Source organism: Protobothrops mucrosquamatus, unplaced genomic scaffold (assembly GCF_001527695.2).
Source record: "Protobothrops mucrosquamatus isolate PMUCROS unplaced genomic scaffold, P.Mucros_1.0 scaffold357, whole genome shotgun sequence".
Lineage (NCBI taxonomy): Eukaryota > Metazoa > Chordata > Lepidosauria > Squamata > Viperidae > Protobothrops > Protobothrops mucrosquamatus.
The window spans coordinates 397,824-408,523 of record NW_015386692.1 but is presented as its reverse complement, the minus strand read 5'-3'; positions in this window follow the sequence as shown (position 1 = coordinate 408,523).

Below are 10,700 nucleotides of genomic sequence, written 5' to 3'. Positions count from 1 at the left end.
TTATATGAACGCAGATCATGGCAATTGTTAAGTTAGTTACATGGTTGTTAATTGCATCTGGTTTACCCATTGACTTTGCTTGTCAGAAGGTTGCAAAAGGTAATCACATGATCCCGGGACACTGCAATTGTCATAAATGTGAGTCAGTTGCCAAGTGTCTGAATTTTGATCACATGACCATGGGGATGCTGCAATGGTCGTAAGTGTGAAAAATAGGCATAAATCACTTTTTTCAGTGATGGAACTTTGAACAGTCACTAAATGTTGTAAGTCGAAGACTCTCTGTACTCCTTTCATCTTTGTACGATCTGTCTATTGAAATCCTTTAACTCACAATTCAAAGTTGGAGCCTCCTTTTCATTAAAACTTTATTTTTCTGTCTGTTTCCACCTTTGATATCTTTACAAAATTTAGTATAATTCTGCTTCTTCACTCTTTCAAAGTCTTTCTGAAACAAATTATAAAATGAATAATTAAGTTTCTTTATGATACCTTTGTTTTTCTTGGCTTTGGCTTCTGTTCTTGGCAACTTCCATCATCTGTTCTAACAACTGACTTTGAATCTTGATATTTGGCAATCTCTTTTCATATTCTTAACACCTTTTTTTGCTTTCATTCCACAGTTCTTATGGTTCCCTTTCAATGTAATTCAGAACTTCAAAATCATATTATGGAAGTTTCTTGGTTTTATTCTTGAACTTGAGCCCGACTTGGAACTTGTACATGAGAAGTTCATGAACTGCTCCATAGTCAGCCTTGACCACGTCTTCATTGTTACAACTGAGGTTTCAATAGTCTTGTGCCAATAATATAGTAAATTGGATTTCTGTGTACTCTATTTAGCAATGCTTAGATAAATAGGTGTAATTTTGTTTGGAGACTGTATTTGCAATAAAGAAATGACCAGATTGGCAAAAACTAACAAATGATTTCTGTTTCTTAGCCGTACAGTTCGACCGTGTCTTTACTATTTCCAGTTTTGGCTTTCCAGTCTCCAACCACAAGTAGCGCATGCTGCTTGCATGTTCCGCTGATTTCAGATTAAACTTGACCATAAAACTCATCAACCTCCTCTTCTTCTGCATCTGTGATTGAGGCATAAACTGGATAACTATCATATTAAATGAGGTCTAATTGATATTATTTGTTCATTGACTACATTGACAAACATTGTCTCAAGTATGTCTTGCTATGACTTGAATATGTTATCAAATAAGTGCATTATCAAATAAGTGCTATAAGAAGAAATTCAAATGTATACAATTTATGTAACTGAAATCCCAAACATGCTTTAATTTAGTTTTGGTAGAAATAATTTAAGGCTATGTCTACATAACAAGACTGACTCATTTATCTCCTCACAGTCAATTTATTCACCTTAGATGCCAACAACACTCAATATAAGATTACTGGGTTGGTTGGCTGGTGCCCATATTTTTAGTCTCCACAACTACCTCAAGGTATATCTGGAAAAGTATATAGCCCTCCCTACTTCCTCACTTTTTTTATTTACCTCCTGTCCCCTATAAAATGGAGATAGTTCAAAGGCTTTTGCAATCAATGTCATAGGTGCCTTTAAGGACATATATACTATAGTCAGTTGATAAGGTAACTACGATAGTAGCTTAAGCCTTCCTTCCTTCCTGAAGGAAATGCATATCAGATGTTCATGCAGTAGAAGTAGCTGACTTTTATATTTATGAATCAGGGAGCTTTATGTGACCTGGGGAATCAAATGTCCAGACACTGAAAAGGAATCATATTTTAATGTGTGAATACTAATGTATTTGGCAATTATGCAGGGATGGGATTCATATACTAGATTGCAGTTACAGTAGATATATGGGAACTAATAACAGAAATGGTATGATAGTAGCTATCTATGATAATGACTGAAAACTGGTTACATATATTCCATACATCCCACAATCATGTCGTCATGACATGTAATTATCTCTAACTCAGTTGGATGATGCAAATTTGTATCTTTATACAAATTTATATGGACAGCAGGAAGTGGTTTGCTTGGGGTTTCTAATTGCTTTTGAATTCTCTGCAGTAGCTTCTGATTGGCAAGAGAACATGCAAATACTGAAATATATTTTACACTGTTTATATAATTCAGGGAAACTCAGATCTTTAGACTAGGACAGTGATGGTGAACCTTTTAGAGACCGAGTGCCCAAAAACTGCTGCCGCCCCCACTCCGCCCTGCAGGGCCACCCAACGCCTCCACTGCCTGCCGACCGCCCAGCAGCACCATGGTGGCCATACCCTCCGCCCGCGCCCCGCATCATCTGTGCACGGCAGAGCATGAGGGCGGAATCTTGCCCCCACTGCCCAGCTGCCATGTCCTTGGCTGTGCTGCTCAAGCGGGCCACGCCCGGGGGTGACTCTCCTCCAGGGGGCTACTGGTAAGGAGGGGGCTGCGGGGGAAGCTGGGCTGGGGCAACGGCACATGTGCCCACAGAGAGGGCTCTGAGTGCCGCCTCTGGCACGTGTGCCATAGGTTCGCCACCACTGGACTAGGTTGTCAGAATTCTTTGCTGCTATCTAGTGGTTGTCTGGATTTTGCAGACAGATCTCATACAGTAGTATCTGCAAAGTGATTGTAAAATATAGTATTGTATGACTGATCTTCCTTATTTCAAATAAAATTCCAGTTATAAGAATATCCTTATGATATTTTGCTTGTCTCTTATTTGGATCATGCCTGGCCTCATTTGCTTCTATATGCAGTGGTGGAATAGTTCTGAAGCTCTATTTGAAAGTCTTGTTCATAAATCTGGACATTTGAGGAATGTCTGCATTAGTGTCTGCACTAATTGGTCAATGATGACACCAGGGAATCTTGTATGAGCTCACAGGCTCAAAACTGAAATAAGCACAGTCAGAAAGAATGCTTGGTCTGCCTGCGGATATAATGGTTCTTAACTTTGATTGTTAGACCTGCCCCTGTCCCTCTGACTGATGGTGACATTCTACCTCTCTGGGAAAAATACCAAAGCTATATTCTCATGTACATTTTTGACTGCACCATTGGAAATAAAACCAAAGATGCTCCGGAGGAATAGTTGGTATAGTTTGCAAAGAAATCTAGTGAATCGTTAGGAAGTTCTAGTTATCAGTCAATAAATTTCTCAGGAAATAACCTCACTGTACAGTCCTACACTGAAGCTTTCCTAGACTGTCAACATATAAAATTCACCTCTGTTGTTCATGCTCTAATGAGAGACTAAATTTGAAAGATAGAGGTGGGATGGAAATGGGGGTAAGGGTTTCTCCTTTCCAATCGTTTCCAACTCTAGGAGACACGGTACTTATCTCTGTTTCTTAGCTGAGGGAGCCAGCTGAAGACATTTGTCATTTCCGTGGTCATGTGGCCAGCATGACTATATGCCAAGGAGCGTGGAATGCTGTTACCTTCTCATCAATGTGGTACATATTTATTTACTCCCTATTTATCTATTTATCTACTCACATTTGCATGTTTTCTAACTTCTAGATCGGCAGGAGCAGTAACAGGAGCTCACCCCATTGCATGGTGCTCAGGTCTCAAACACAGGCTGTCAGCTTTCCAGCTGACAAGTTCAGGGTCTTTAACTGCTGAGCCATCACGCCCCCATTCACAAGTGATAATAAGCCATAATATTTTAAAAATATATTAAATAAATAAAATAATAAAATAATAATTAATAATAATTGCCTCCAGAAATTGTGGGCACTCCATCACTGGAGGTTTTTAGCAAGAGACTAGACAGTCACTTGTCTGAGATGGTATAGGTTCTCCTGCTTGAGCACGGGGCTGGACTAGAAGACCTCCAAGGTCTCTTCCAGCTCTGTTCTATTCTGTTCTATTTTATTTTGGCTTAGGATGTGCTATTTCCAGCCAATTATAGCACCTAAATTACATGTTGTTCCTAAACTATCTTGGCAATACTAATCCAAATAATGTTTGTTGCAAACAATTTCCATTCATCTCAGTGAGCTTCCCGCCTCAAGTAAAGATTTTACTGGTAAAGCTGAAAGAATGGTCTTTTCTATAGAAGTAGTACTTAGGAATTTTTAAAAGTATATATGGTAATTTCTTTACTGTTTCACTACAAATAAGAATGACAACACCCACCCAACCCCCCAACCCCTTTTATATGTTTCTAGAAAAGCTAAATCATCCTTTCAAGGGCTAACCCCCCTCCACGTTTGTTATACCCCAAGATACAAACAAAAGAATGAACGCAATCCGTTGATTTATAAGCAATTTCCAATTAATTCTCTCTTAATAATAAAAACCTCTCTTGCTATTTATTAAAGTTTTCCCCACAGCAATACATATCTCTTTAATTAAGATCAGCAATGAAATAACGCTTTCCTTATTCCCTGTTGCTTTCAATTAGTCATTCATTGATCATTATCCCAAAAACACATGGTAATTTACAGAAGAACAAACATGGGATAGATTGCTTAGAAATTATGCTTCAGGAGGTATAAAGGGGAAGGTATTGCAAGGAAAAACTACTGGCTTCATACGGTACTAAGACAAAACTATAGCAGCGTTTAATATCAGATTAGATTTTACCCAATGAGACATGCCTTGATTTTATAGTAAAGTGAGCTTCTTCGAACAGATCCCTTTTCTTGAATTGGGAATCCCTGGCATGAAGGATGGTAAAGAATGAGATGCTTTACATCAAGGGTCCCCAAACCCCGGTCTGTGGAGCAGTACCGGTCCGCAGCATGCCAGCAACTGGGCCACACAAACCAGCAAAGCCCCATCCGCAGGATGCAGGCAACACACAAAACCACACCCCTTCCGGTCCGTGGAAAAACCTCTCTCCATGTAACCGGTCCCTGGTGGCAAAAATGTTGGGGGCCTCTGCTTTATATGGGAATAATGCTGTCCCTTCTGAAGCTCCAATCAACATTTTTCATGGGAATTAACCTGGAATTTCTCATGTTTGACTGCAGAAATGTGCTGTTCTTACAAATAGGAGAGTGTGTATTTAGTCCCCTTTCATAATGAGGAAATGAATTTCAAAATATTTCTTTTCTATTTATTTATTGAATTTATTTGCTACCCATTTCATAATGAAATGATTCTGGGTGGCTTCCGGGATTAAAACACTAAAGCCCTAACAAATGATGCATATATTATTTTATGTTGGACAATTCAGACATTTGAAGTTCAGATGAAATACTTCTTCCCTTACTGCAGTTGAAACCAATTGGAGATGCATTCAACAATGGACAAAGGTCACAGAGTAAGCAGAATCACAGGTGTGAGTCTTCCCTTTGCACAGTACACAGTGGCTATGTTGCCATGAGTTACTGAAGGCAAAAGAGCCAATCACGTTTTAGTGTATTATGTGGTGCAAACCTAGCCTGAATGGTTAGACTAGTGGTTCTCAACCTTCCTAATGCCGTGACCCTCTAATACAGTTCCTCATGTTGTGGTGACCCCCAACCCCCCATCCAGCTGGCCAGGGAGGGGGGGCAGGAAGGCCGCTCCGCTGGCTCCGCCCAGCCTGGTTGGAGAAGCGCCCAGGCTTGGAGAGGAAGAGGGAGTGGGAGTGGGAGAGGGAGAGAGAGAGAGAGAGAGAGAGAGAGAGAGAGAGAGAGAGAGAGAGAGAGAGAGAGAGAGAGAGAGACAAGAGGGCGGCAGCGCCGGCAGAGCTTAGTTCAGCCTCCTCCACGGAAAGGGCCGTGAAGCAGTGCAGCCTCCCTTAGGACAGGGGTAGGTAACCCAAAATACTCAAAGAGCCACTTGGACACGTTTCCCACCGAAAACAAAACACTGGGAGCCGCAAAACCCTTTTGATATCTAAAATGAAGATAACACTGCATATATTCTTTTTTACCTTTAATGTATGTATGTATGTATATATGTATGTATGTATGTATCTGTGTTTGTGTGTGTATATATAAAATAAAGGTAAACAAGGATATATGCAGTGTTATCTTCATTTTAGATGTCAAAACGGTCTCTCTCTGTCTCTCCCCTCTTTCCTTTCTCTTTCCTCTTTCCCCTCCTTCTTTCATCTCTCTCTCTCTCTTTCCTCTCCCTCTCTCTCTCTTTCTCTCTTTTTTCTCTTTCCTCTCCCTCTCTCTTTTTCCTCTCTCTTTCTCTCTCTCTCTCTCTTTCCTCTCTCTTTTCCTCTGTTTCTCTCTCTTTCCTCTCTCTCTTTCTCTCTCTCTCTCTCTTATGGCAGCATCGTTGGGAGTCCCCACCGCCCCCAACCCGGCCTCCGCCGCATCCTCAGCCGAACGGGCAGGGAGGGGAAGCAGGACGGGAGGCAGCGGCTCCGGTGGCAGCGGCGGCACGGCTGCATCGTCGAGGGTCCCCGCCACCCCTGGCCCAGTCGCCGCCCCCACCGTGACTCTGCACTGCCCGGCCTCGCCCTCCGTCCATCCGATGGAGCTGAGGTGGGGGCTGGTGCCACGCGGCCCCTGTCAGCCCCTCTCCCAGCCTGGCTGCTCCCCCCCAGGCACCACTCTTGTCCCAGTGCCCGGGGGCACCAGAAAGAAGAAGGAAAGGAGGAGGGTGAGGAAACCGCTGTCGCCGCCCCAGCCGGGACTCCATGCTGTCTGGCCTCGCCCTCCGCCCATCCGATGGAGCTGCGGTGGGGGCTGGTGCCACGCGGCCCCTGCCAGCCCCTGCACCAGCCTGGCTGCTCCCTCCCAGGCACCCCTCTTGTCCCTGTGCCCGCCCGAGCCACCTGGGGGGCAGCAGGAGGAAGAAGGGGAGGAGGAAGAGGAGGGCAAGGAGATAGAGGAGCGGTGTCTCGGTTCCTAAGCCCATCGGAAATATGTGTTTTCCGATGGTCTTAGGCGACCCCTGTGAAAGGGTCATTCGACCCCCAAAGGTGGCCCAACCCACAGGTTGAGAACCACTGGGTTAGACCATTGTTCAGTGAGTCCTACAAGTAATTGTGCTGAGTAAACTTGATTAAGTTAATCCTGAGTAAAAGGACACAGATAAAAAGAAAAAAGATATCATGGCATACTTCCTTCCCTGCTTCTGCAAGGTTCTTTTCATCTGTTTTCAAGGTTTTTTTTAAAACTGCTTTTTTAAAAATAAAACAGAACAAAGGGGAAAAAAAACCCCTGCTCTTCAGGTATTAGACAGAAGGTCAGTTTGGGAGAAGACTGATGGACTGATTTCTGGTTTGAGACTTCTTTGGGTAGAATGTGATAAATAGTCTGGATCTTCCTTACTTCCCATCTAAAGGCTCAGGAATTCTGGGAATTGAAGTCCACAAGTCATAAAAGAGCCAAGGCTACCTACCCATGTCCTACACTTACTCATGTACTCAAGGGTGGCAAGCAATAACTCATGGTTTGCTTTCTCTAAGAAGCTTTGTAAAAAGGTCTAGTAGAAACAAAAACACTGAAATAAAGCAATGGAGAAACGATTGGTGACAATGACGGAATTTGTTAAGATCACAAAACTGACGTGTTTGATTAGAGAAAGGACAAATGTCAATGATTGGAAATGGTTTATGGACTTTTTGCTGAAAATAGAAAAAAACATGAACGTAATTTATGGGTTTGATGGTTAGAAAGGGTAGACAATAAAGGAGAATATTTGTAGCTTAGGGTTGAAATGAGGGGTGCTTGGGACTCTCTGAGCTTGGTTGGTTTTTTTGCAGATGTTTCATTACCTAAACTAGGTAATATTATCATGCTAATAGGGAGTGGGGCTTGCTCTCAGTTTATATTCTAGTGCAGAGGTCCCCAACCTTTTGAGCACCAGGGACCAGTTCCATGGAGAGAGGTTTTTCTGCGGATCAAAGGGGGTGTGGTTTCACGTACTGCCTGCATCCCGCAGATGGGGCTTTGCTTGTTTGCACGGACCAATTTCTGGCATGCCACGGTCCGGTACCGGTCCACAGACTGGGGGTTGGGGACCCCTGTTCTAGTGGCTTGCCCTGTCAGTGTGGTGGGCGAGGTTTTGGTGGTTCTTAATTGGGCTGTTTATTGTTAGTTTTTTGGCAGTTCCTTAATCGGGGTATTGTTTACTTCTTGATTGTTGGTATGATGTTGATTGTTGTGTTAATCTATACTCATCTGGGTGTTGATTGTTGGTGGGGAGGTGTTTTGGTCTTTTGTTTTTATATTTGTCTTGTTATCTTTTTTATATAGTATGTATATGTTGTTTATGTCTATGTGTCTATTGATGTCTGATTTGTCCGAGTTCCAGACTTCCAGAAATTCTCTAGTATTTTTGGACTTGGCTTGGTCCAGGATGATCATGGTTTCCCAGTTGAAACTATGGTTAAGTCTGTCCTTATATTGTGAAATTAAAGAGTTTTCATCATGTCTTCTGATTACTAATTGATGTTCATGGATACATTCTGCTAATCTTCTGCCTACATAGTGACTATTGCAGTCTCTACACTATACAGATTGCCCTTGAGTTACAACCATTCATTTAGTGACTGAAGTTGCAGTGGCACTGAAAAAAGTGACTTATGACCGTTTTTGACACCTATGACCTTTGCGGCATTCCCATAGAAACATGATCAAAATCTAGATCACCAAACCATATTCTACTACTATCTTATGCACATCTCTCTAAAAGTCCAACTGAGTTGAATGTGACTGGCTTCAGGAAAATATGTGCAAGATTTAAGCTACCTCTCCCTGCATTTTTATAAACTAGTGTGTGTGAGACCAAATGAAAAAATAACAGGCCAAGAAGAAAAAAAATGTGAGGAAACAAAGCTCAAATTATTGTAAGCCATCTTGGAACCCTGTGCACTTTCTTGAGTAAAAAGGAGAGAGTACACACCCTTGACGTCTTTCATATCACACAATCCGTCTATCCAACATCTACAGGGACAGAGTAAATATCTGGGATCTGAGCACAAAAACATGTGGAGGCCTTTGCATGAGCTGAAACCACACAGCTTGGAGTTCTTTTGCACCAACACACAAAGCCCTTTCCCTGTAGACATTTATGGTGTAAACACAGACATCCAGAAGAATGGCTCAGTGACCCTTGGGAGACTCCCTGCTCTGTTCCACACGCCCATCCCTGGATTATAATATAATTGGGTAAAAAATAGGGAGGGAATACTAACAAATTATTCTAGGGACAGAGGACAAATTGCTGAGTGGTTTTGTGAGCAAGCAGGAGAGAAAAATAATTGTCTTAAGAACCAGCATTTTGTTCTTAAAATGTCTTATGTTAAAAGGATTTGCACTTTGTAGTTATCTACTTCATTCTGTTTGTAGTCTTATTTAACAATGAGTGATTGTGCTTTTTCCCCCTCCTCATTCATAAACATTCACATAGCTTCCTTGCTTTTATTATTTGTTTCTCTTCCCATGAAAGGTTGATACAGATGAACAATACTTTTTTGTCTGGTAGGCTAGGAGTCCTTCCATCTGGAAACATCTTTGTTGCCAACTCTTAAGGTGAGACTACACAGTGTGACAATATTGCACATGAAATAAATTGAATGCTCTGCATATCAAATGGAGGCATCGTAAGCCCTTTCACTGCATCGGGTTCTGGCTTCCTCTACATGTGACAGTGTGGTTTTGTGCAAATGGAACCTTTCTTTGCATCATGTTGAAGCAGGAAGAAGCCAGGAACTAGCCTTACAGCAGTAGGAAGTCGGGTTCTGGCCCAATGGAAAAAAAAAAAGGAAATGACATCAGTGCCTGATAAGCATGAGGTTTAATTTGCTTCCTGTGTAGAACTAAAAGCTACATTTGATGATGGCTTCTGATGATCTTGCAGTTATAATCTGTTTGCTTTCATTTTCCCAAGGCACTGTCCTACAATTAATTTTGGGGCCTGAGATTTTTCTTGGAAGGCAGGTCACCATCTCCCAGGTTGTCTTAAAACCAATCATGTCTTGCTAATGACTATTATTGAGTGTCTCCAAGCATGAGGATAATAGGCGAGTACTGGAGTGTTGAGATGTGCGAAGATGTTTTAAAATTCAAAACACTTTAGAGCTTGGAATGAGCTATTTTGTGGAACAGACTATTTCAGATCTGAAAGAATATTCAGAACTAGAGAGAAGTGGATTTAGATCTCTGCCACTGACGTGATAAAGGCTGTATCCCAGTCTTTCAGGCCAAGTTTAATGGCAAGAATAAAAAACAGGCCCATCTCTAGTTTAGAAAAAAAGCAGTTCTGGGTTGTTTGCTTCCTCTTCCATGCCCGAAAGATCACTCAGTCTCCCCTCATGCACACAAACACACTAGCCAGTTGCCATGGGAACCAATACAGACTTACTCCCCCTATCCTCACTTGGCAGCTCCCCAGAGTCACCAGTCTTGTCATGCAGTCAGTTGGAGGTGGAGAGTCCCCCCCTCCCTTCCTGTTGAATGATGACCTGAGCTGGACAGTATATCATGGTGGGAAGGACAGAATCTTCTTAGTTCTGAGCTCAGTTCCTATTGATAGTTGGGGGAAGATTACAGGTATGAGGCTTGTGTGGGAATTTTCACTGCTGGTCATCTGTTGTGCTCTCTCATGAACTCGGGGTAAGCATTCCAAACAATTCTTCCTGGCTCCATTATCCAAAGTACAGTCCACTTCTTTGTTCACCAATATATGAAGGGGAAGGGGAGGAACAGTTTTCAAAAGTAAGGAGCAGGGGGGGGGGGCTTCTCATAAACCAGCAAGGCACAACAGAAGACTAGATGAATCTTAACAAGAGTAGACAATTGCAAACAAAAGGCCA